The 27,814-nt window shown below is 37.4% G+C and overlaps 1 long non-coding RNA gene across 1 annotated transcript; it reads right to left on the bottom strand.

Moving 5' to 3' along the window:
• Window positions 1-1,122: 1,122 nt before the first annotated feature.
• On the bottom strand, window positions 1,123-27,456 carry LOC135153955 (uncharacterized). The gene is made up of 3 exons (XR_010293446.1): window positions 27,355-27,456; window positions 14,101-14,172; window positions 1,123-4,530 (listed from the first exon to the last, which is right to left on the bottom strand). It is a non-coding gene; the product is annotated as an uncharacterized LOC135153955 (long non-coding RNA).
• Between the last annotated feature and the right edge of the window lie 358 nt (window positions 27,457-27,814).

Raw genomic sequence — 27,814 nt, 5'->3', positions numbered from 1 at the left:
TTCAAGAAGTAGCTACATGTTCATGACCTTCCCATTTTCAAAATCACTTTTAAATGTATTTATTATTGAATTAACTCTGATATTACTGAATTAACAAAGAATGAAAGGAAGAAATCAAATGCCCATTAGGATTTTTTTTAATTATGAATAAATTGAAAAATGAAGAAAAAAAACAGTTGAACCCTAAAAGCACATACCGTATCTAATCACAATTCATTCTGCCTGTGAGTTAATGGATAAGCCAATACGGAGATAATGTCATGTCATGAAACATAATTAGCCGACTATTCCCCTCAGCTATCAAATTAGTGGAAATATCTAGATATGTTGGCTTTATGAGGGAAATGGACAAGACAGGCTGCAGGGGGGGGTTGCAGAGATCCATGTATGGCATGACACCTTTCACCCTGACTGAAATATGAATGAAACAAATCTTGAATACTGCACGACAACGGGTAATTTTCTTTGAATGTCTTCTGCAGACCATTGGTGTGGCCACTTTGTGGTTTGGAGACCTCAAGGGTATTGCTAAATGACGCAATTTGCATGTGAAATCGTGCATACAGTTAATGAACCAGCGCCACGAGCCCTGCATTGTCGGAAGAGGGTTGGAGGGTGGCAAAGATAATTAAGAACCATGATGCAGCCTTCATATCTGTAGGGAGAGAGGCTCTTCTCCCGTTAGGATATAACCCCGTCTGGCATACGTTTCATAAACACGGTTTCACAGACAAAATTAGCATCTTGGGAGATGCGCAGATAAATAAACTTTGGCTTGAACCGAAATATGCCCTGGAATCTCCTTGGCCGAGATAATTTTCGGGCAATTATGGAAGCCCATTTGGCTTTCTCAATTACAAATCATAAATTGAGGCAATTAGGTGTGCGGGCAACTGTGAACGGAATACCGAGATCGATAGCTGATGTCTGTGAGCTGAGAAGAGTAATAAATATCTCGAGCAATTTTTTCCCTCTCTCTACGACAAGCTGAATGCTAGGATCTTGAGGATGCTTAAACTGTATCCTGAAAATAACAGAAATTGTTCCCCTCTTTTCAGGGATAGTCATGACCAAGATTTGGGAGCAATTGAATTCTGCTTTTCTTTTTCTTTCTCTCTTTTTATCTAACATTTTCTGCCTCAAAACCCACCCCCAAAAGAAAAATAAATAAAACATAAATTAATAATGTCATTATAAGAGAAGATTAGATTCCTGCGCTGTTTATGAAATAGTATAGTAATTAGACAATATGAAATGAAGCAATTTTTCACATAGGAATTTCCAGTTACGGTTGAGTGAACCCTGATCTGCGCATGTATCATTTCACGCTCCACAAGGATCAATAATCTCTGTACCTCATGGACTTAATTTTATTTGTGGAATTTCCTTAATGTATTTTGATAACATGACAAATTAATATAAAAACTTGGTAACAATTTTGCATCAAGATTTACAATGCTTTTTCTCTACAAGTCTAAGACACAAATATCGTTTGATCAGCACAATTTTATGTAGGACTGACTGTACACAATTTTGTTGGAATTTTTCCAAATGACCAAAACTACCTGTCACATTTGAGAATTAAAATGCTCCCTGAAAAAAGTTGGGTAAAGGTCTGAGGAATATTTCTGCTAAAGCCAGTGGCCCGTATTCTGATGGCAGGTTTGACTTAAACTCAGGTTTAAAGTTGTGGTTTAAGTATGGACAGCCAATTGTTACATAAATCACTAACAGTAGAGATATCATACTTCAGCTCATTTGGCTCTCAAATCATTCATAATTGTCTAGGAAGTATAAATAGATGATTGTCTTCACCATCGATGAATCAGGAAAGAGCAAATTAAACATAAGAAACATACAACTTAATAAAAATTTTGATACTTTTGGCTTTCCATACTTAAACCACAACTTTAAACCTGAGTTTAAGTTAAACCTGCTATCAGAATACGGGCCATAATGTTTATGAAAGGCCTACATACATACACATATGTAGGGTTGTAGGCCTTCGTAAAGGATTTGACAGGCTTGAGCATAGCAATCCTTGCTACATGTATGCCCTTGTTCAATTAACTTTATAGTGACCATTAGAATTCAGAATCCTCATCCAATCCTCCTGTCTGCATCCATCATTATCACTGTCGTAAGGCCTGTATCCATTAGCCCGTGATACCAGAATAGCCTGCTGATTCTGATTACGCACCTATGAAACTAAACCGATCATATCAAATGTTCGGCTCATAGTGGGCTATTTCATCTCAAAGATTACATGTGCAGCAGGGGGAATATACAGGGGCTCGGGGGAATATACAGGGGCTCGGGGCAATCCCCCCCCCCCCCCCGGAAATACTAAGAAGATCCCTGGAAAAACAGAGCCACAGAAAATGCCTATTCACCTCAATGTTAAAGCTAATCCAATGTTGCAGATTCAGGCACTAGATCGAGAAAAAAGCCCCCCCCCCCCCTGAAAAAAATGAATAAATAAACAAACAATTAAACAAATTAGTTCATGAACTACATGTATGTAATAAATGAATAACAAAATAAAAACAACTAAAATTCATATTTACAGTCCAAGTCAACTTGAGTTTTTGTTACACTCTCAGGAAAAGGCCTGTACATAATAGGCGTACTTGATTTTGACTACTTTTTAATTCAATCATGATACAATTATTGTATTAGAACATCACAAGTTATTCAAAGCATGTGTCCAAAATGCAAGCACTCGATCCAAATCTCAAGCTGATACTCCAAGCTTGATATCAACCTACCAGCCCATAATGTACTGTAGCACAGATACAGAGGGTCTATTTAGCGCTAACAATGCGCTAACAGAGGCACGTATACAACCAGTAATGTGGCAGTGACACCTACATGTAATAATGCCTTTATACTAATACACATTGAAATAAATGTTTCGACTTCACAATCCGAAAGATGTGACTGGGCTTACTGTTAGCGCACAGTTAGGCTAACATCGTTATTGTGCGGTGGCCGGCACTGGACTACCATACACATTCGAATTCTTGGCTGATGGAGACTGAAATATTCCCTAAATATAACTTGTCTGAGAATGTTAATCCCTATGACTTTAAATGCTTTTTGAGGGGTTAGGCATCCCGAGGATTTAGAATAAAGGATGATTTTCCACCTAATATAGTTACATTTAGGAAATCGTCAACAGAATCAGATAATAGCTATCAGTACAAGTCCCAACCCATCCCTTTTCCCTTTCCTTCTTGATCTCTCTCATATCCACTCCAGTACCACTCCCTCTCCTTGCCCTACTCACATCCTCCAATCCTCTTTTCCCTCTCTCTCTCTTTCTCTGTCTTTCCCTCCCTCTTCATTGAGGTTTCTTCCTGGTGGGTGTTTCATAAAGCTTTTCGTAAGTTACAATCGACTTTAAAAAAGACTGGTGATCCTTTCTTAGTAACTAAATCAACATGGTGTGCATCACCTGTCACAAGAAAGGATCGCAAGTCGTTCGTAAAGTCGCTCTTAACTTTATGAACAGCAAATCCCGCCAGGCTCTATCCCAAACGACTTTATACACAGTATCCCCAACTCGACTGATCATTCTCATATCAACAGGTCTATCCTCAATACTCTAGACCTAATATACATTGAAGACATCGCGCTGCCATTGTGGTTTATTTCCAATTCGTCTGTTGCCAATTCGTCCACTTACCATTTCGTCTAATAACCAGTTGGTAATAGCCATTCAGTCCATACCATTTGGTCTAATTGCAAAATGAATGAAAATGAAAGATATTAGACCAACTGGTTATGAGAAGAAATGGTCATAGACGAAATGGTGATTAGGCGAAGTGATGATTGGACCAAATGGTTGTTAGACGAAATGTTGATGGACGGAATGGAATTAGACTATTAAATGAAAGTAGACCATGTGGTGAGTGGGCAAGGTTGGCAGTAGACGAATTGGCAATTTACTGCCATTGTTATAGGCTGTTGCCTTGCATGTGTTCGTGATCGCCAACCAGCGCATCTCTGACAACTCCATATGTGTATTCCTATATCCTCTGAGAGAGGGCACTTTGAGATTATGACATCATATGCTTTAAGGTCTATTTGACTATGAGCTTGAAGAACACTGCACTATTTCCAATCGGATGACAGCCAGATAAGTCACTAATTCTATACAATTAGTGCACAAGTTGATAGTCATATTTTAAGATTAACCCACTAAAAAGTTGCAAAATAGCACATTTGCAGTTCATATCAGGTTTAGCTTATGCTCAAGTGGCATGGTGCTCTCCCCATTTGGACATTTGGATCAATCCTTCACATATAAGCCAACCGCTGGATAGTGACTCAATGTGGCTAGCGGATAGCTCAATAAGCTTGTTATAGGCATGCAGGTATGCAAAAATAGCCCTACCCCCCCCCCCCATTGTATGCAGGCTTACATAGATGAAGTTAAAAAATCAATTTTTACAATGTGATGAAGAATTTTACCTTGTATCATGGCAGCAAGTTGTTTATCTTAGATCTCTTTATTCCGAGTTTCCACTGTAACATGAAAAAAAAAACAATACATCAAGTATCAATTAGATTTCCATGTAAGAGAAGTATACATTGATTGGCCTACATGTACAAATATTTTTTAATGATTTAATTCTAACAATAAACCAAATATATTGTACACAAGAACTGATTCGAGACGATGAAATTGAAAAATACAGAAAATCTATAAACCAGACCAGGGCCCCCGTTGCATAAAATTAACATCATGGTCACTTTGCCATCCAATGGTAACTTTCATGGAATCCTTGACTTTGATTGGCTGATGAGCACGGTTACCATGAGAGTTACCATTGGATAGCAAACGTACCATAATAGTAACTTTTATGCAACTGGGCCCAGAACACAGGCAGCAAAAGGGAGGAGGAATGCCCTGGCCCTTCCATAAAATTGTGTTTATAAAGTGCAAAGTATGTATACATACTCCTTTTAAATCTGTGCTTGGCACACGAATGACAAAATACATTGGTTTTTAGACAGATAAAAAAAAGAAGAGACGTATTAATATTTACTAGTGCATGTGCATTAAACTCATTTTAGGGGCGAAGTTGGCCTGACAAGAAATTGTTTGACAAGCCCTCTCCCACCCTCCCCCCCCCCCATTTCCCAATCCACAACTACCGTACAAGTACAGGTACAAATAGTGCAGTATCAAATATGAACTTTGGTCGCAGACGTTCCTCGAGTGGAAACCCTTGCCAATTCTTCCTGTATTTCAATTTTCTGGTTATTGCTTCTCCCTTCCCTCTTCTAAGATACCATTGACCTTTTCTTCTCTGTCCTTTTCATTTGAGCTGAGGGCCAGCAAGGTGGCACTCAAAAACCCCTGTTCACTATGAAATAAATTCATCAAGAATGATATCTACAAACTGTACCAGGTCAATTTTCACTCTGGTCTAATCCCATTTCCAGAGAGTTCATGATTAATCATTATAGGCCAAATTAATGTTTTTCAAAAACACTGAAAGACATCAAGGTATTAAAAATCGTAAAGAGCATTTCACATCAGAGAACTTTTACCCTAGATAAACAAACTTCAGAAGAAGTGCTTGCTCTTTATATCATTTCTCAAAAACAACAATGAATACAATACTGGTAGTATGAAAACTACTACCTAGAAGAATCAATATACGTATTCAGACTGACTCAAAGTTTAAAAATACCAGGTATTCTATGATTGGGAAATTATTTTACTCTGATCTATCTCGATCAGAACATGGCAGGTATTTGTTTTCCAATGTGAAAGCAAGGTACATGAACTTTCCTAAACCACCAAGAATGTTGGGCACATGCACCTTGGGGATTCCGAACTAGCTATTTTGAATCCAGTGCTTTCTCTGGTACTCATACCATACACTCCATGCAGCATGCTCATTTCTTTGTAAATAAAACCCCGAAAGTCTGTGATTTGGGTAGCAAGAAACAATTATCTGGCATTTTGAGCCCTGAAACAAGTTCTTGTATTAATTATGGTGATTGAATCGCTCCAAGTACGCCTACTGTGCGTATCTGGCAAAAAATAAATGTTTAATTTTCGGGGCTACCTTTCACAACTTACAAACTGAATCTGCGACATTAGATAGGCTTTAACATTGCAATGAACAAGGATTTTCAGGGCTCCTTGTGTAGTCTCCACGGCTCTTTGGAGCATTTTTGGGGCAAAATTGCCCCCTCCCCCTGTGTAATTTTTTTTCCTGGTTGGTATGAATAGTACCTCCAATGACTCTCAAACCAAGGTCTCATAGGAGGTAACTATTCACACTCAGGTAACGTACACCCCTATGATCCACAAGGTTAGACCTCTCATATCAGCCATGACTGGAACTTGCAAGGAATCGAACAACTCCCCCCCCCCCAAGTAAATAATAAAAAAATAAAAATAAATGAATAAATACATACATTAATGGATGGATGGATGGATGGACGGACAGATGAACGAACAAACAAAGGAATAAGTAATAAATAAATAATAGTAACAATAATAACAACAATAATTAATCAAAATGACATAATCAAGAGTCAAGGTTCACACATGTAAAACCCCTATTCATTGGTCTCTGGTAACCCAGCGAAGTGGGGTCAAATTATGTGGACTAATGTTCAGAGTTAGCAGGCAAAAATGCTTGATTTGCTAACATACACACATTATATTTCAATAGTACACATGTAATGTATGCTCACAGATTACCAGGGGTAATTCAAATTGAAATAATAATGGGGTAAAATTAAATGAGCAAAACAGCTGTATACTTCATCAATATCTGATAAAGGACGAAGTTACATTCAATTCTCATTTTTGGCAATATTTTTGTAACAGGCTATTTTCCATTCTTGGATGGCAGTTTAACATATATACAAAAAATGAAGAAACACCACATACATGTTATAATGCAAAACTTTGAATTGTCCTATCTTTTTTCATAGTCCTTAATGAGGAATGCCAAATAAATTGGATCGGAACACCATTGGCATACATGTAGATAATGAACATGCATGCTGTACAAAAACTGTGCGGAAAATACTGCCATAAAATGTTCTCAAACTCACAGTATTGTCACACATTTCAATAAAATCGAATTCATGACCTTCATGCCCTGTCACATGGGCAACATGTCAAAAGTGGAACAGAAAAATGACAGCTCTTTACTCCTCACTAAACAATTTGAAAGGTACTATTCCAAGCATGTAGGAGTCACAATGAAACATGGGAGTTGTCTCTTTCTTCAGTACTAAAAGCCATGATAAAAATGCTCCAAGCAGAATTATAAAAAGAATTTGTGCAAAAAAGGGGAATTTTGATGGAGAAGATGGCCCCTAAATTGGGCCTAGCATGTGTTACACCCATATAGAGGTCCCAAATCATCACCTTAACTGTACATCATGTAATATCATTTTTTTTATGTTCAGTAAATATTTACCTGCATGTGTGCACAAATAATATAGCACATTATAGACCAATAGAATTGATTTTCAAATGCTCTAGAAGGTACACACATAAATGTAGCATAATGTTTACAGAGTTGTCTCGATAGTCTGTTTTGGAGGCAAAGATACAAACGAGTACTTCATGTACATGTATACAAATGATGCATGGGTTAGAGTGGGTCAGTAGGAACTGTGTGCACAAGGTAACTTTGGCATGGTTTAACCCACGAGGCGCAGCCGAGTGGGTTTAGACCATAATGCCAAAGTTACCGCGTGCACACAGTTCCACTGACCCACGAAAGAAACCCATGCATCATCTGTTTTATAGAATGGAAAAATTTTATTGAATAAACCACAAAAATTAATGATTTACCGGATGCATGATAATTTCATGCGTCCAGTAAATTCAATTTACTGGACGCATGAAAATATTTACTGGACGCATGATTTTTTTTACTGGACGCATGATTTTTTACCGGATGCATGAAAATTCCAAAATGTAATGCAGACCCTTTGATAACCCTGGAAAACATAAATATGTATGCCTAACTTGATAATATGTTGGCACAAAGGCATCATTATACCCAAAATGCCAGATACAGCTTTGCATTGACTAGATCTATGAGGCAGCCATAGCTGTGTGTGTATGCCCGGGCCGCTCCGGTGGCCAGTGCCTACGGCTGCCTGGGCCCGCACTGGAGATTTGGCTGTGCACAGCCAGCCCAGGGCAGTGCCAGTAGATCTATAAACGTTAGATCGTATGTCTGGACTTCTCAACTAACGAGTATGCAGGCAGTTTTAATCCCTATGACAATTACGGTAACGTATTTGTACTTACAGATCATTTTGCATCCTTTATTTGATTCATTCTGCCTTGATCGAAAATTCAAAATTTTGACGTAAACAAGCGTAACAGTACATGCGCGATGACATCACAATGACCTTTTCGGACGATAACTTGTTTACAGTGGATATCGTTTTTATTATCGGGATATCGTTCATGCAGCCCAGTAAAAATTCTTGCATTGCTCTCAACCAATCAGATTGCAGGTATTTTCCCATCCATTCTATAATACATGTACATGTACGTACTGCCATCTTATTAGCACAATGAACAAGTAGGCCTACATGTAAACTGTCAAAAGCTAGTAAATTTTGTAAAAATCAAAAATTTTAATAAAGTAATGAGCATTCTTTCAAAAAAATAGAGAATTGCAAACTGTCAAAACACAAACATGAGTTATCTCTTATAACTTGTATGTACAGTACATGTAGACAGTGTTCCAAGCTCAAAACCTTGCTATACATGTACACAAGATTTCTCAAATTCAAATCATATTACCCTTCAGGTTCCAAGATATTACGATTGCTGATTGTTTCTGAATTATACACACAATTCAAGATTGATTTCAAAAGGTATTAATAATATGACACCACATCCATCATATTATCAAGAGCGATATACAATTAAGCTTCATTTTTATTCCATTTGCAGCTTCATCTGCAATTAATCTTCATAAGACAGTCTCCATCTAATGGATGACATCATAGATAAACCCCAAGAGAGTTGGAAGGTGAGAGAGCAGAAGAGAGGGTAAGAGAGCAGAACAGGATGAGAGAGAGCGATGGTGATGTATGGATAGAGTATAAGAGGCCGTTCTCATTACGATTTCTAAAACTAGTTTACTGGAGACTGATTCAGGAAACCAGTTTGAAAGATCGCTTTGCTAGCGTTCCCACTTGATCACACGAAAGTGGTTTTCAAAATCACTTCACGTTAAGCGATCTTGTTGATATGGAAACGCTCTCAGTGGGGTGACACGTTTCGCGCGAAATTCGAAACCGCAGCGTAGGCATTCTACACCTGTCGTTTGGAATAGCGCGCTCAAATGAGCGAAGATCGCTTCCCGAAGAACGTTTGTGTCCTCACTTGCGCTAAAACCAGTTTACCAAGGCGAAGCGATCTTGAAAGCTACATCGCGAGGAGGTTTTCTGAACCGGTTTGGAAGATCGCTTCCAAGATCCCTCTGACCGTTCCTACTACACGTTAAACTAGTTTCCAGTAAACTAGTTTTATTAAGGTAGTGAGAACGGTGTCTGAGAGAGTGATGGAGATACGGTTTGGATGCAGGGGAGAGGGGGATGATGAGATGGGGGAGAGGGAAGAGGGTAATAAAACTGTACTAGGGTGAGAGAGGGGTTAGGGCAGGAATGGTCAGGGAACAAACTGGAGAGGGGAATATTCTAAAGAGAAAAGGGTGGGCGTGACAGAAATAAGGGGTTGGAAGGAAAAGGGAGCAGAAAGTTAACACTTTAGTTTAAGGACAGCAGAGTCTTCAACGGCAGTATAAAGGAGAATTTGAGAGCAAGAGAGATGCTAAAGATGGGGAGAGATGGGTAGAGAATGAGAAAAGAAATCCTTAATACTGATTGAGAGAAAAATGAGAAGAAAAATAAGAAGATGGAACAGGTAGACCCTAAAAAAGGAGGATATCAGAGGGAAAAATTTGGAAAATAATATATTCCTTTCCCGGGGGGGGGGTACTCGACCAAAAAAGGAGTAGGTATGTGCCGCGGGCAAGACAAAAAACGGGGGCCTTAGAGCGGCTTATTGTAAAAAGGAGGGTCCTCGGAACGGGCTTCGAAACTACAAATGTTTGTGAAAACGGGGGCTCATTGTTGCAGATCAATGCGACTGGAACGGCGTAACAGAATATATGCGAAGCTATGGAGCGGATTTCTTTCTTCTTTATTCTCGATAAGAAAATGCTATGCTTTGGAGCGGCTTTCTTTTTTTTTTTTTTCATGCTATGCCTTGGAACAGAAATTTGAGTGAAAAAATGGGGGTTCCCTCCGCGGCACATACCCACTATACATTATATACTGAGTGCCCCCCCCCCGGGTTCCTTTAATAAGAGATGAGAGGGTTAAAAAAAAGAAAGAGGGTGAAAGAGAGCAAAGAGAGCAATAAAGAGAGGAGGATGGAAGACAGTGAGACAGTGGACTTCCATATTGGCAGGAGTTCAGAAAGAAGGCACTATTTATACGAGGAGCGATTAATTCTAAAACAGAAATCCCCCATCTATCACAATCAATCGCTCTGCAAAGGATACGGGGAAAGGTTAGAAATCCTTAGAAAAATATGCTAGAAAATCGGTTTGGTTGTTCTTCGTGCCTTGTGGTGATAGCAATAGGCCTACTGTAGATGGTATGAAACACTAGTCTTGGGTCAAAGCACATGTGCTACATTAGCAGAATATTTTGAGAAAGTATTGGTATACAATGTAGGTTTAATAGCAAAAATCAATCAAGAATATTGTGTAGTGCAGTGTGTAGTGTTGTTTATAAATTCCATAAGAAAAACTTCCATTGATGACTAAAAACATACTGTATTTCTCATAGAAGAGAGCATAAATTATGATATTAGCCTTCATAAACACACAGTGAAACCATTTTATTCTTAAGAAAATTGCATTTTATGAATTTTATTGGTGGCTACTCCCAATGGCATCAAAAAATTAAAACTTTTCATTAAATCAATACAGGTGAAACTTTGATAATTTGATGTTTTTTTGCCAACCTGTCATTGGTAATTTTCTTCTTTTTATTTCTGACTAAATGATGCTTAAATTTATTTCTTTTATTATTCTCTTCTTCATATCTTCTTTTCTATTGTCTGATGTCGCCCATCCCACACTTTTTCTTTGCCAGTTCCTCTTGTCTCCTCACCTTCTTGAATCTCAAAATAGCTTTTTGGAGCAGAACTCAAAATTTCTGTGAATCTGCAGACATCCCAATTCAGGTCTTCCCCATTCAAATGCAATCTCCTTTTAATTTTCAATTTGCTCCTTTCCAACTACCCTCCCTTTCAAATGAAATTCCACTTTCCCATTGCACACAAGGCTAATAGAAACTCTTTGATGTAATTGTTACAAATTGATGTATGCAGCGACAATTGATTGATACCGATCTTGAAGTGAGACTGACTCCTTAATTGGGTCCTGCATAGGTAAGGCCACAAATCCCTCTCACATTAAATTTCCACTTTGCAAGAAATGGTCGAAGAAAATTAAGAATGACGAGCATTTGAAAATCAAACAAAAAAAATCTCTATGCTGTGATGGCATTAAGTCCTTTGAGACATGTGATTATTCGCATATTCTATAGCGTATTATATATTGTATTTGAATCTAGACAAACTTGAATGAAAGTAATTTTTCAATTCTGGGAAAGCAAATTGAGAATAAGATGAGAATATTCCTTCTGAAAAGCACGCAGTGTCACCCATTGCATCACAGGGTGTGTTCACACTGTGTTTACAGAATTCGAACACAATCACCTCCCCCACTGTAAAATTTGAGCATGTTTTTGACAGTGTGAATATTCAATAGTCCAATATGTGAATACACTGAGTAATGTTGAGGGGGAGAGGGGTTCCAGCAGGGATAGTCAGCTCAACAAGATTTTTTTTTGTAGTATCATTGTTTTGTACTGGTGCAACCCTCTATTGAGGTAATAGAAATTTCGATGTAAAAAGTGCTCAAAAAGTGCTAATTTCTTATTTGAATACCATGTAAAAGCACTCTTGAATGAGGAGGTATACTGTATTTAGATTTGTTCATGCTTCAGTGTGTTTTAATCATTAGAGAGAGATGGGAGGAAAGTGGTTTGAATAGATTCTTAATTACTCACACACCTGCTCCATATGATGTCATCAGTTTGGGGAACATTTATTTTTAACTCACATTTTCTTTTCTTTGTCATTTTGTTCTCAACTTTTTTTACCTGCACAGGTAAAGGATGGCTTAGATGCTACTGCTAAATCAAATAAAAATTAACCAAATAAAACATTTTTTAAACATAAAATCAAATGCTGTCAAAAATACCTATAAATTGTTTTATTGTGAAGCACTAATTTTGAAAAATGGGCTCATGAAAGAAAAAAAAAATATTTTTGTTTACAGAAGAAGTTAAAACATAGGCCTAGGTAATATCATCATGTACATGTACAACCAGTGCACGAATACTCATAAATCACAATTCATCATGTGGTGCATAGTAGTAAAACAAGGTTTATTTCCAATTCGTCTAATGCCAATTCGTCCAATTGCCAACTCGTCTACTATCATTTGGTCTACCATCAGTTCATCCACTCACCACATGGTCTACTTTCATTTAGTCTAATGCCATTCCGTCTAATAACAAGTTGGTCCAATAGCTATTTAGTCCTTATATACCATTTGGTCTATATTGTACAAAATTAATGAAAATGAAATGGATATTAGACCAACTGGTTATGAGACGAAATGGTCATAGACGAAATGGTCATAGACGAAATGGTCATAGGCGAAATGGTGATGATTGGACCAAATGGTTGTTAGATGAAATGTTGATAGACGCAATGGTATTAGACTAAATGAAATTAGACCATGTGGTGATTGGACGAGTTGGCAGTAGACAACGAATTGGCAATTTACCTAGAATGCTTTGCTAGATGATTAGATCACGTTTACTTGTTACCCATTTGCAAGTGTCTGTGACATATACTGGTAGACAACTGCTACATCTAATGAAAGACTTGTGCAATTCCAATTTCTGAGGTTTTTAGAAAAGAATTTCAATTTATGTAAATCAAGGCTATATATCTTAATGATAAAAGTATAAGGCACCATAAGGGCCATTTAATTTTATGAAAGGTCTAGTGGATACATATTGTTTTTTGGTGTTTTACTTTTTGTTTTTTATTTGTTTTTTGCTTTGCCAATGTGTACATGTAGTCTGTGGCCTGTAAAATACAATCAGCTATTAAACTTTTTCAAACCATGTAAAAAAGGGTATGATCAGGGGAAAAATTAAGTAGGGTCTTGCCTTGGGCGAATTTGTTCCCAAAATGCCCAAAAGAGCCTTGAAAAACTATTTAAAAAAAAAACCTTTGAAATTCTATTTGTGAATTTGTTGAAATTCTCTCAACTGCTCTCCTACAATATGAATTTTATGAATCAAATTGAGCGTTTTAATTTTTCAAAAGCTATTAGTGAAAAAAACATCCATGACTCACTCACTATCTATGCTGCATAAATGTAATGTAAGCAGACAGTAAAAAAATTAACTTTGAATGTCTATGTTTGGTTTACTCTTGTTCTATCACACTGTATGTTAAAAGACTGCCTGATGTTGAGAATATGAACAAGAAAAATTTTGATGTTTCCTCATTATAGCATAAATACATACTCAATGTACATGAAGTACTAGTATTTTTAACCGGTAAAATAACAATTGATATCAGGTGCTTTAGTATAGATGGTTCCATACACAGCAACTTTGTGAGAATTTTTGTCCTTCTACTGGGGGATGAGACAACCCTCTCTCATAGCCCCCCACCCACATGCCCCCACTGGCATAAATCCTCCATTGCTTAATACTTCAGGCCTACTAATTCCAGTTGAAAAGTAACAATTAAAGAATTATAAAGCAGAGACTAACAAAAAATATAATTCCCTATTAAAGTGACCAACATTTTTAATCAATGCAGTCTTCAACTCTAAAAAACATCAATGGTAAAAGCACAGAAAGTGAATGATCCCTTTAAGAATCATAATTGCAAAATAATTAAGTTGCTCACAATCTGTTTACCTTAATAATCTGCTCACCCTTCGCTGAAGCCGGCTGCCCAACATGGAAGAATGTGATGAAGCTGTAAGGTATCTGCCAAGAGGAGCAGAAGAAAAGAAATGTCAATGCACTTTTATCAATTTATCCATGATTTATCCTGGGCCCACTTCTAGGCAGTGAAGGCAATATCTACATGTACCTGTATACTATAAAGGTCTCGGCAGCGATGATGAGAATACACTATTCTAAATGCAAAGTATGCGCCATGAATATTTATGTTCTATGGTACATGGCTACATGGTTTCCGGCTACATGTACCTTACATACCGGGTATGTGAATATGTCATGCACAGTGGGAAGGACATTATTTTAATGAGCAACCAAATATTTACTTGAACATTCAACTCAAACAAACAAACGTGATGCCACACTGAACACAGACTAAATACATGTAGGTATTATTCATTTATCATACTGTATTTGTAAAAAGACAGTTTTGTTGTACACTCACTGTACTGGCACAATCAATAATTGACATGATCCAATCACTGTGGGAACACAATAGATGTTTGGGACAAGACATTCCTTTTCTAATGACTGCCAAATAACTAAATAACTATTAAAGTCAGCTTTGGGAAAGAGTGCTGCCATACATAACATCCAATCTGGACTAACATTTATTAGAATGCAAATCGTATAGCTGGCTTATAACTATGGGATCTGGCTCAGGCAATGTACATGTAAACCAGGGGGGGGACACTTGCATACATCGATGGTACGGGGACGTGCCGCTTTGATGATTGACCCCCTTTTCAGACCTCAATTTTAGTTCTCTAGATACTCCATTTGACAAAAGTTCCACTTAGAAGCGACCCTGCATCGCTCACAAGAGTGAAGAGACCTGTTCCAAACATCTCTGTTCCTCAGGCCTGCCAAACTTGTCCAATGTGAGCACCGCAAAGCTACATATATGCATGCACGGTTTCACAAATCCCTCATACCACACCAGTAGCACCCACATTCACAGCGCTAGCGTGCACCGCATCTACACTGCAGTACGGTACCTTGATCCCGTTCTGTAGACCCTGTTATTCACACTGCTCAGTACTTCTTTTTTCCAAAGACCCTATATTTTACCCTTGTGTTCAGTTACTTAGGCCCCCATTTTTAAGAGTTTCATGAGGCACACCCCCCCCCGTCAAAAAATAATTTGAGTGCCTCCCCCCCCCCCCCCCCCCCCCCGGTGTAAAAGCATGAAATGAATTAGCGAGATTTTTTAGGTCTCAAGTCCTTGTAACTTGCAGGTGGGCATTCAAGAAAGCACCTTTTGACAATGTTGGCCAGAAGAAGGAAGTCTGCAAGCAGAGACCCTGAGTGAAACTTTGATCAACAAGTGGTTCTTCACACAAGTCTAGCACAATGCAGATGATTCACTGCCAGGGACTTTTTAGGATCCATATGAAATAGGCTTCCTACATGTAGTTCCTACAGGATGCGTATGAAAGACTCGTAATTTCACTTTGCATATTTTTGCCTTAAAATGGAAAGGCACTGAAGCTGACCTACATGTACTAGGGGCACCTATACCCCCATCATACTCAGGAGAGACCATGGTGCAAGACTGCATGTATGTATAATCAATACACCAACTTTCGGCGCAAAGACCCACGGTAGTCCACCAAAGACCATTTTTCACCAGCTCATTTTGTGAAAAACCAAAATGGTACGTCAATAAACAAAAAATCTTGATGACTGGAATACATCTTCTTATCTTAGATATTAAAGCATACTTCTTCGATCAAAGAACTGCAATTCTTGCATGTCCTGTGCAGAGTACCTATATAACTAGAATCAAATCAACCAGCAGATCACACATTTTTGCCAACAATCCTTTCTCACTAATCTTCCTACCGAATGCACATCGCTGTAGACAGGAAAGAACCTAATTCACTTTGCATAAATGCGTGATAGAATAGCGGGGAGGGTAAGCAACTGGGGACACCCACCCCATCAAACCAGTTAAGCCGGTCTCATGGGCTAACAGGACACCAATCACCAACTCAATTCGCTAAAACCTACAATTCTTCCCTTCAGACATAAAAAATATGAACAAACCCAAATTTGTAGAAATACATGAGGCACATTACTACAGGAAAGAACCTAATTCACTTTGCATAAATGCGTGATAGAATGGCGGGGAGGGTGAGCGACTGGGGACACCCACCCCATCAAACCAGTTAAGCCGGTCTCATGGGCCAAGAGGACACCAATCTCCAACCCAATTTGCTAAAACCGACAATGGTCCCCTTCAGACATCAGAAAAGATGACCCAAGACAACTACCTAAAACCCACAGCATTGATCCTGAAAATGACCAGTAAGAGTTTTTTTTTTTAACTTCCCTATAAGAAGTGTACACATTTCTTATAATTGCTAAACTGGGCAAAACTGAAGTAACATTTCCTTTAATAACCAATAAAACAATTATTTTCCAACTGGTTCTCTGACAACAGGCAAACAACAATGCGCATTACTACAGGAAAGAAGTCAAAGAACCCAATTCACTTTGCATATATTCGTGATGGAAAGGCATTGGGGCTGAGCAACTGGGGACACCCACCTCATCAAACCATGTGGTGGTAGGGTCCATGAACAAATCAATAAGCCACTTTTCTCAAACAGGAGGAAAAAAAATGGTATACCATGTACATTTACATGTACCTCTGTTGGTACATCAACCCTCATTTCAATCTGCTAAAACCCACAATGGCACCTTTCAAAATACAGTAAAGACAGTACAAAGAATATACATATAATTTTTACCCAAAAGCTCTAATCCAGCAGCCTTTACAGAGCAAAGCACTGAATGCCTCCAAGTTGATTTTGTAAAAGGTGAAATTCCACCAACTTCTTCTGGGCCAAGACCCAAGTGTACACAATGTGGATGAATTTCTTGCTGAAGGGAATAGCTTGGGATTTGAATCAACAGGCTTCTGGTTGAAAGAGAAGAGTCGGTAGAACTACATGTACTTCACTGGACTGTACTACATGTACCGTACATTTAGGCAAATTACAGAAAGGATAAGTTATCACAAGGGTAGTCATGAATCCTCCTTGATTCGTTAAATATCCTGTTCATTGCAGAAACCACCTGTGATGCCCGCTTTTATGGCAACATTATACAGTAGGACTAGGCAGATTTTAGGTCCTACCGGTACTTTTTAAATCACAAAGAAAAATTCAAAAACAGACTTCAAACCATTTTTACTCTCATCTCACAAGCATTATCAACATTTGAACATCTAAAATGATAACGCTATTAAAATGGCATAGATTTATCAACGAAGTGACCTCCCACTTCCCTGGATTTATATTGCATAATGGTATGTAATTTTATATTTTTGCTTGTCTGAATGTGTCAAAGAGACAAAAATAAGGAGCTAAGGAAGTGGCTGGAGTCGGGTAAGGATCCAACATTGTCTCGTTGACTCCCTGCGGAGAACAACAAGGGATTAAGTTGAAATCAAGTCAACTCCAATCTGCACTGGTATATGGGTCATGCTCATCATGAGCAGTGCCAACCACGTATAAGGATTTATACATGGTGCATTTACCAGGGATATATACACATTGGTACATAATGTGCAGCTTCCAGTAATGATGTGAAATGAAATAAAAGGAAAATGAAACCATTGGAACAAGATAGCTTGTGAAAAAACAGAAAAATCTAAGAAAACAGATCAACAAAAGTTTGAGAAAAATTGAGTAAATGATAAGGTTATGAGCATTTGAAGTTTAGATCATTTTTGTAATGTACTTATAAATGTAGATGCTCCCATTGGCAAAACGACGATGTGTGATGTCACATGTAAACAACTTTCCCATTACTCTTTTTTATAATATGTATTTCACGTAAACTACCTCTTTTATCACATCTATCAGTATAGGAGGTCATGTAATACAGATTTGCAAAGAATACATTATGGATAAAGAGTTTGTATCACCATAAGAAAGAGCAAAAATAGAAATTTGGGGGGTATTTTATAGTCCATCAAAGGGAAAGTTGTTGACATGTGACATCACACATCTCTGTCGTATTGCCAATGGGAGGATCTCCATAGCATTAGTTTTGCAATATTCAAATGCTCATATAAACTTTCTCCTTATTTGTCAAATTTTTCTCTATCTTTCTTTGATCTTATTCTTTGATTTTTCTGTTACCACACAAACCCACTTGTTCCAAAGGTTTGAATTCATTTTGAAGTAGTACAGTTCATACACTGTTGAACTGCTGCATGATGAATAAAGAATACAAAACATTTCAATTCATCCACTATGAAGGACTGCAGACATTTTCACAAGCTTTATTTATCAAGAATCATACATTGTGTATTAAACACGCTTTTATTGCTATGCACATACATGTATACAGCATACCGGGTAGGCCCATATAGAGACTGGTGTTCAAAAACTACATGTAGTAAAAAACAAGGATATCATCCCTAGTTCCTACATAGCTACTATAGATCTACATTTCCCCAACCTGATGGTTTGTATCTTCTGATAAACAAAATTCATTCCTCTATCTTCTGAAGATTGTAAACTACTGAACAGACTGCAATTATATTCTAATATTACTGATCCAACAGTCTCATGCATCTCTGAGTAAATACAACCATACTCCATTACTCCTTGATAATGTGTTCACACTCTCATCTAATGCCGATGCTTGCTCCAGGCCTTCTAGGGGATTTTCAAGGTTTTACTGTATATCCCCACCCCCCCCCCCCCCCCTCCTTCCCATTATAGCCTTGCTCCTTTTATTAATATCAGTTTTCCATTGTCCTTTATACTGGCATATACATGTATCTCATCTGTTCTTTTTTCCTTTTTTTTACTCTTCCAAAACTTTCTTTGATACTTCCTATTTAACATTCGTTCTATTCAAAAATAGCATTCAGAAGTAACTTGTTTCATAATAAATTTTGATAATTACATGCATGCTCAGAGGTTTTAAGCATGGGTGGTGTTGGAAACTTCCATAAACTGTTTAATTGGTGTACATGTAATACATTTTAAGAAATGTTCATGGTGGATTATTAGAACTACACACCATGTAGATACATGTACATTACATGGCAGATTTAAAATGACACTGATTCTATTTGATAATAGACACATAATAATGGTGTATAGCAAACAATCAAGAAGTATAAGAGTCAGACAATTTTTCCCAGTTCTCAACTTTAACCTACATGTATATACATGTGCAGTGGTGCTCAAAGATACTGAATTCCACCAGAAAATGAAAGTGTTCAAGTTCTGCCATGTTTAAGATAATTATTGTGAAGTCAGCTGATAAAATATTCCATTCAATAAAGTTTGTTTCTCTGGGCTCGCCAAACATTGTAGTGTTATTGTCTACAGTCAAAACATGAAAGAGTGCATTTTCTGGTGGAGTTCATTATTAAACTTTTGAGAAAAACTGTATGCAGGACATATATGCCATCTACTCAAGATGGCAAAGTAGCCAATTGAATGCAACTCTAAGTTTTCCCCCAATTCACCTCAATCTCGAGTTTCCCCCAGAACAAACATCATCATGCTCATGGTATTATTTTCACACCCCTCTCCATTCCAACCCCTTCTCACCAGGGGACGATATCCTTTCGGGGGATGACTGTGCTACAGGCACTCAAACTGTCATCATTATGAAAGTTTATTGACCCTCATGTATCCTCTCTTTATACTACAAGAGTAGGTTGCAGCATTGCGTTTAAACGCAAGTCAAAAAAGCAATCGCAAGTCCCAAATGAAAATCAAGTTGGGCATGATTTTTAGAGTTGCGATTGATTGCAACTTTTTCTGCAATGGGCCCCTAGTCTTTCTGTTTCTTTCTTTGCGAAAAAGATCATTTTCTTTCTCCTGAGCTTACATTGTTGTAAAAAAACTTGACATTTCTTGAGGTTTTGTGCAATATATCAGCCCCCTCTCTGCTCTCCTTCTATACAATACCTATACACTATACCTAGAATGTATCCTCCCCACCACCATTTCTCCTTACTATCCTGTCCCCATTTCTTTCTCTCTCTCCTTATTTTCGGTGAATCATCTTTGTCTCCCCTATTCTGATTTTTTAATCTCAGAACCATTTTCAAAAACTTTCATTTTAATTAAAAAGGTGGTGATTTTACCAAACAGTCAATCACCCTAATCCAATGCAAGGAATTGTGCTTCAAAATTAATCCCCAAAGTCTGCATTAAATCAGTCTCATACTCACATGTACATGTACAGTTCACTATCTAACTAAGATAGCAAAGTCCTGAAAACGGCGTAAACTGGCCTAAATTATTTTCTAATATAGTTAATCTAGGCTTGTCTCAAGCTTCCTTGAGCAAACACAATTATGTCTTGGGGCAAGGCTTTCACACTTTCTGCTATTCTGATCCCATTTTGCTTAGATGATTACCCTAGAGGCATCCAGAAATTCCCTTTCACAACCGACCTGCTCTCGGTCTCTCTCTATGCATCTCTCCCCTCTCTCCTTCCCTCCCACCCCCTCCCTCTCTCTCTCCCCCTCCCTCTCTCTTTTTCTCTTCCATGCCCGCTCTCTGTGCTAAATCTAGCTTTATTAATGCATCATTTTCTTCCTTGCTTGCTCTCTCTCTCTCTCCATTTTTCCTCTCTTCTCATTATTTTCCCAGGCAAAAAAAAAATCAGCCCCTTTTTTGTTAACGCTTGGCAGAAACCAGCACATTATAATGTCCTCTCTCGCTTGAAGGGGGTAACTTGTTAATTATTCAATTTTAATTATGTGTGTCATCCGTTTTCTGTTAAAGTCCCATTAATTTCATGGACGGTAGGAAATAGGGTAGCCACTAATGTATACAATGATGTATTGCAAGTATACAAAATTTATGTTTATTGGAAATCTGGAGTTCACAGAAATAACAGAACGAAGTGAAACGTCTATCAAGGGACCAAGGGGCGAACATTCTAACCCTTCCTTCAACCATAGACTATCAACCCTTTTCAGAAGAGGTAGTATCTTCCCCTTTTTCTTGTTCATTATACTTCATAATTCTTCTATATGATATTTTAGAGCATTAAGTGGAACTCATGTCCTGTCAGGGGCAGATCCACGCTTTTTCCTGAGGAAAATTTGACAAGCAAAAAAGGGTCCTCGCTTTCAAACGGGGGTGGGGGGCACACTTGTGATAGAACGGCATATTTACATTTGTGCCTCTCAAAAGGGGGGGGCACGGGCCGGCTGTGCCCCCCCCCCCCTGCTCCCATGCTGGTGCTCCATGCAATGCTCTCTTCATCAGTCTTGGGTTCATGTACTTCACGCAATGCTGCTTGAACTCAAATACTGTACAATGCATACACAAACATGCGTACATGTAAAGATGGGACTGGAATGAATATGAAAAACAACCACAATTCCCTCATCCTCCCAAAAGACGGATTGCCCCTTCAACCATGACACTTGTTCTCCACAGTACATGATCACGTCTGGTTTCATGGGGTTAGAATCACCTACTAAAAGAGGGCAGTTTCACACTCTGGGTTAATAATTCACCCAGCTATGCCTAGGTAATGAAAGCGATAGATCACCGAAAGCCAAAAGGCTCTCAAATTGCCCAACAGAATATAAATTGGGAGAGATGAGACTTACTTTTTTAAGAGATACGACTGTAAATTGACCAGACAGGAACTTGTCAAGTATTTGGAGATATTTTATCAAATCAAAACTCAAAAGGACGTGTATTGTACAACACCAATCAAACACAAACTTTTTTTGCTTTCTGACAACTATAAATGACAAATAATTTCATTGGGACTATCCCATTTTTTTCAAACCACTGACTGTCAAAAGATGCATTATGTATTTGAGATGATTTCTGTTATCATTAATAACAGTTTTAAGAGATCAAAATATAACCATTCTTGTATATCAAAGAAGTGAGGGTTATCTGGTTCCTAAAAGCATATTTCTAATAGATTCCAAAGAAACCAGATTGGTCAAATTCACAACAAATAATACAAAATAACTTCAGAAATTCTGAAGAAAAAAACTTTATTCAGGTAAAAACTTTCTTCAGGTAAAAACTTTTTGAACTTTTATAGATTGGTGTCATCAATCACAGTTTACTTTCTTGGAAAGTTAATGTCATCCCTGATGAAACTACATGCGTGCAAATAGCCAATGTGTGTACTCTGCACTTGAAGAATGCAATGTCCCAATTCTGTTTGCAATTAAAGAGTAATCATCAAAGTAATCTGCATGTCGGCCATGATGAGCTCCAGTGTTTGCTAAGCATTTGCCTGATACAACATGGACGGAAGGGTGAATCACTGGGCCACGAATTCCCCCACTTATCCTGACAAGAAGTATAAATCTCCGGACCCCCGAAACCAGCCCTCCCGCCGGCTCTTAACAAGCTTGGTTAATTATTGCCTTTTTGATATCCATTGCTTTTGGCGTTTGGATTCCCAGATGAAGAATGTTAACAGACTGTTATTGATGTCATCAATCTGAATTGAAGAGACAGTGAGTACATCAATAGAAGAAACACCATCAAACTTGGAAACATATGTCTGGGACTACATGACTTTAAGAGCACAGGGAGGCCAATCTCATCAAAGGGAAGCAATAAAACTTTTCAAAGGATTCCCATAAGCTTGCATTTTTAATAGCATTCAGTAGAAAACTTGACCAAAATATGAACTATAGCCTGGAATATCATTTCAAAAAGTATGTTGCTTCACAAGAATTTTCAAAATATCATTTTGCCCTGTATAATATCTGACTGGATGTATTTTAAATGTACCTTCATTCTGCATACTTCATTAGTTATATCAACACTCCCTCTGGCTCTCCCACCCCTTCTTTCTCTCTCTCACTGCTCCAAAATAGTAATGTGTTCTACAAGCAGCAATTACCTCCTCCTCCTCTCCTTCAAACAACAACAACACACACAAACAGAATCATTGAATTATTCCTTGTCATAAGGCCACATTCCAAGTTATCGCTCACTTTTAAAAAAAATCTCCACGAATACTCAAATTGAATCCACTTTCAATTTGTCATTCTTTCCAGACAGGGCCATCTGGAGCCCAACATCCATCTTTATGAATAAGGTACCATCTCCCAGCAGAGACAACAAAAACAGTCCTTACTTACAAAGAAGAAGCGATCAGATGATATACGCTCCAATGCCCCTCAATTGATTAGGAGAAATTGCTCAAAAAGGCGCTAAGCTGTGACTCAGTGTATAGCTGGGCATATGTCGGGCATTATCCAGAAATGTTGTAAGTATTAAGCCAGTTTATGGCTCCTTATTTGCAGGCATGATAATTTCTAGGCTACAATAGCAATAGTGCATACTGTACATTGTATGCCAATAGGCAGACGGACATGGAATCTTGATCAAATTTTGTGGTTCTGTTTAATCAGATTTGGGGGCTTTATCTCGTTAGAGATGAGGATAATCCAGCCTGCACGGAAAACTAGATTCCTGCATTATAAGTTCTGTTTTGTTTTTAAACAGGTTCGGGAATCTCTTTGGGGGATTCGACAAATGCAATGAGTCACAAAGACAATGGCATCTTTTGATTTTACTATTTAAACTACATAATTCAAATTCTAGTCTGGCAAATTAATGAGTCACAAGCCATACCTTTTGGATATTTTGACTGTACAGACTGCAACAGTACACCTTGTCAGTTGTTTTTCTTTACATGTAAATTAATATCATTATTAAAAAATATATTTTGGTGAAGGATCCCTCATGCTATGACAGTCATATTTCCCCTATGGCGGCCGTATGGCAAGTCAAAAACAGCTATTTTATACATTTTCACTCATACCACCTACATAAAGCTAGTAAAACAAATGTTAAAACGGCCGTTTTTCACTCGGCGTAAGGCCGCCATAGAGCTAATGTGACTGAGGTATAATTGACAAACAAAAACATTACATACTAACAACATTTCTAACAGGCAAGCATACCAACCATGGAATGGAATGCTCAAGAGACTAAAGAGACACTAAAAATGATTAAAACAAAAATATGTTACAAAAAACACACTTTTAAATATTAGATTTAAATTTGTGCACCTTTGATTTGATTTGATTCAATTCAATCAATTGAATGGAAAATATACATATACAGTCTCAATACAAAATGAATCAACCATCTTTTTGATGATGATAGTTTTATGACGTTTCATACATACCAAATCTTTTCTCTGTGTAGCAATGCAATTGACTTCGCCCCTCAACTACAAAGTACAACAAACATCAGTGACTTATATGTTGTGGATCATGCCCAAGAGAAATTATACAATTTTTATTTATTATTCTCTGATAAAAAAGTGGTAATAGCATCGAACATGACAGAAAGGGACAGAAGCGTAATTATGCAAATCCAAAAGTAATTGTAACAGACCAAACATCCTCATTATGAATGCAAATTGAAAAAATTACTTCATACGGAAAATACACTGTCAGTCGACATAAACATTATACAGTATGTATGCATGCTGGTTATTAGAAATGACATGTTTCCATATATAATGTACAATATATGTGATATGAACAACTAGATAATGGCTTGAATACAATGGATACTGGGCAGTTCATAAATTTGCATACCTGTAATTGCATCAATTATACATTCCATATCCTCTAGATGTCATGTTTGATTATTACTCATTCCTAAAATTAAACCATGAAATGATATCATTTATTGTGCCTTTTATAGTACGAGTTCATTGGGTGATTTACCCTTGTTGGCTCTTATTTTTTACTCAGTGCCTCTGATAATTATTCAGACAGAAAGAGTGTTTACAATCTTGACTTAAACAAACATACTTGTACATAATTATCGGAAAGAAAATCAAAGGGTACTATTTCTAAAAGAGAATAAAAAAGAGAATTGTGATTTGAAATAGTTGTGAATACATGTCATACATTATATTGACAAAAATATGTAGAATGTTATAAACAATTCACTCTCGAGATATTCAAGGAAATTGCTGAAAAGCAGGTTGGAAATAGTTTGAATTTTGATAAATGAGAGAAAATCTTTTCTATGATGTAAAATTAATTAAGTCATATCATAGCTCAATCAATACATGTACAGAGTACAATAGAGAACTGGGCCCCTTCTTACAAAGAGTTAGGATTGATCCGATCTACCTCAAGTCTATAGAAATTCATCAATGTCATAATTTTTTCTTCAGGAAATTTTCACAATGTCCTTTGAAAACAAAGAGAAGCACGCTGAATTTTAAGAAAACTATGAATGTATGAATATCATATCTAGAAAATATTTGTGACATATTTTTTAGACGCTGACGTTGCTGGCTTTCCATAGTTGTGATCAATCATAAGACAGGGCCCTGGAACAGATATACAGAACAATGGAAAAGCCAGTTTTGCTGAATCTTGAAAAATAGGATAATCCACTCCATCTTCTGTGCATACAGTGTACATGTAGAATAATTATACTGAATCATTGCAGACAATATTCATGATAACTATTGAGAAGATAACCAAAGAAAGCTATATGTTCTTGAGTGCCAAAGATTATCAAAGAAAAATCATAAACCATCAGGTCTTCAAACCACAAAAAAATCATTCCTTTTATGTGTGCATAACCACAGACCAAGGAATATTATTCAAATCAAGAAATAAACAGGTAGTGTTATAATGAACAGCAACACGGGGTCAATGTTACAAACATCTTGAAAGTGAAATGATGATGAAACTGAGAAAGAATTCAGTGCTGTTTTTATTTTTACAGAAAACTGTTCAAAGAAATAAGCACTCATATAGAATGAGAGAAGCAATGACAACACAAATCTACTCTATGTGTGACATTTGACCATCTTGACATTAGAAATTAGTTTTGTCATCCCACATGGTCTAATCCAAATTTGTCAACTAACTCATTTGGTCTCCAACTCAGTTATCCAATATTGTCTAATTTTATGGTGTGCTATACGTATACATATCGCCCATTTCATCATATTCCGTTTTTATATATATAGTGCTGTTTTTATTTTTATAGAAAACTGTTCAAAGAAATAAGCACTCATATAGAATGAGAGAAGCAATGACAACACAAATCTACTCTATGTGTGACATTTGACCATCTTGACATTAGAAATTAGTTTGTCAAATAATGTCCCAGACAAATAAATTGGAATATAATTGACACTTGGTCCACATTCCACTTATTCTAATCCCACATGGTCTAATCCAAATGTGTCAACTAACTCATTTGGTCTCCAACTCAGTTATCCAATATTGTCTAATTTTATGGTGTGCTATACATATACATATCGCCCATTTCATCATATTCCGTTTTTATATAGTGCTTACTACATCGGAACGACGTGTCTATTATTTAAAGCCCTTTACAGATCTATTATTACCCGGGTCATCGGATTCAATCAGTCATTCCCGCACACAATGTATGCACATCCTCCACTACCTGGGGAGTATTCCAGTCAGTCGCCGTTCGGGCGCACATGGTACTGGACAAGATGTGCAATGACTTTCATATCCCACCTGGGTCGAGAGTGGCAAAGTGTCTATGATTGGGTGATATGTTAGTAGTTAAAACCAAATCTCTCTTGGAAAATAAATGACAATAAAACCAAGTGATGGTTGGAGTTGCTCAAACTGATACTTTACTAGACATGGGCCGCGTTGCTAAAAAGTTTATGCTAACTCTGCCATCCAATGGTAACTACCATGGTAACGATGCTCATCACCCAATCAAAATCAAGGATTCCATGAAAGTTACCACTTACCATGATTGGATAACAAAGATACCATTAATACTATAATAGAGACATGGAGCTGGAGTCCTCAACTCAAGACTAGGTTCAAAAGACAAGACTCCGTGATGAAGAAGTATATGTCAAAATATCAAAAAACATCCTCATGGAGTCCTCAAGACTATGACTTACCACACATCAAATCATGGCATACTGCATGTGCTTACAAGTTACTTTTTGTACTAGTACTCCATGGACCATGCCCATGAAACAAATTCACAACACCCGGCACACCTGCAGTGCTGCACTGCACTCCTGCATGCAGTACGATACCGTACAGGTAACTGTTCACGTTTCCTGTACGCGGAGGGCCATATTTCCTTCGCGCAAAAACTTCTTCCCCTTTTTTCCATCTTCTTTTCTCCAATTAATTGCAATTTAACAAATGAAAGCTAACATGAAAACTTGAGCATAACTTACGTTTTCGGTATCAAAAGAGCATGGCCTTTTTTTATCGTTGTTGCAAATTGCCAGAGCTCGAAATATGCTTCATTGACGATTGTTTACACACGATCATTTCCTGAATTTAGCCTTTTACAAGGCCATATTTTTTTTATTTCACTAGTTAATCGAGAATATATCTATTTTAAGAACAAAACAATAAATACCTGAAATGAAAGGAATACTTTGACATTTTTAATGACATAATTGAATATTTTAGTCACTTTTAGGTACTATTATTCAATTATTTTTATCAGATAAAGAGCTACAGTACTAGCAGCGTTTATGAAAAGACTAGACTAATGTAGACAACAAGACGTAAATAATCATATACTAGTATCTGAAAGTCTGACAAAACTCAAATACACACACGCAATAACCTTTCAAAGAATAAAAAAGCTCCAAAAAGCATTTGGATTTCTTGACTGGTTGCCAGCCA

This window comes from Lytechinus pictus, chromosome 4 (genome assembly GCF_037042905.1).
Source record: "Lytechinus pictus isolate F3 Inbred chromosome 4, Lp3.0, whole genome shotgun sequence".
Taxonomy (NCBI): Eukaryota; Metazoa; Echinodermata; class Echinoidea; order Temnopleuroida; family Toxopneustidae; genus Lytechinus; species Lytechinus pictus.
Note: the sequence above shows the minus strand (reverse complement) of the source record. Positions and strands in the feature narration are given on the sequence as shown.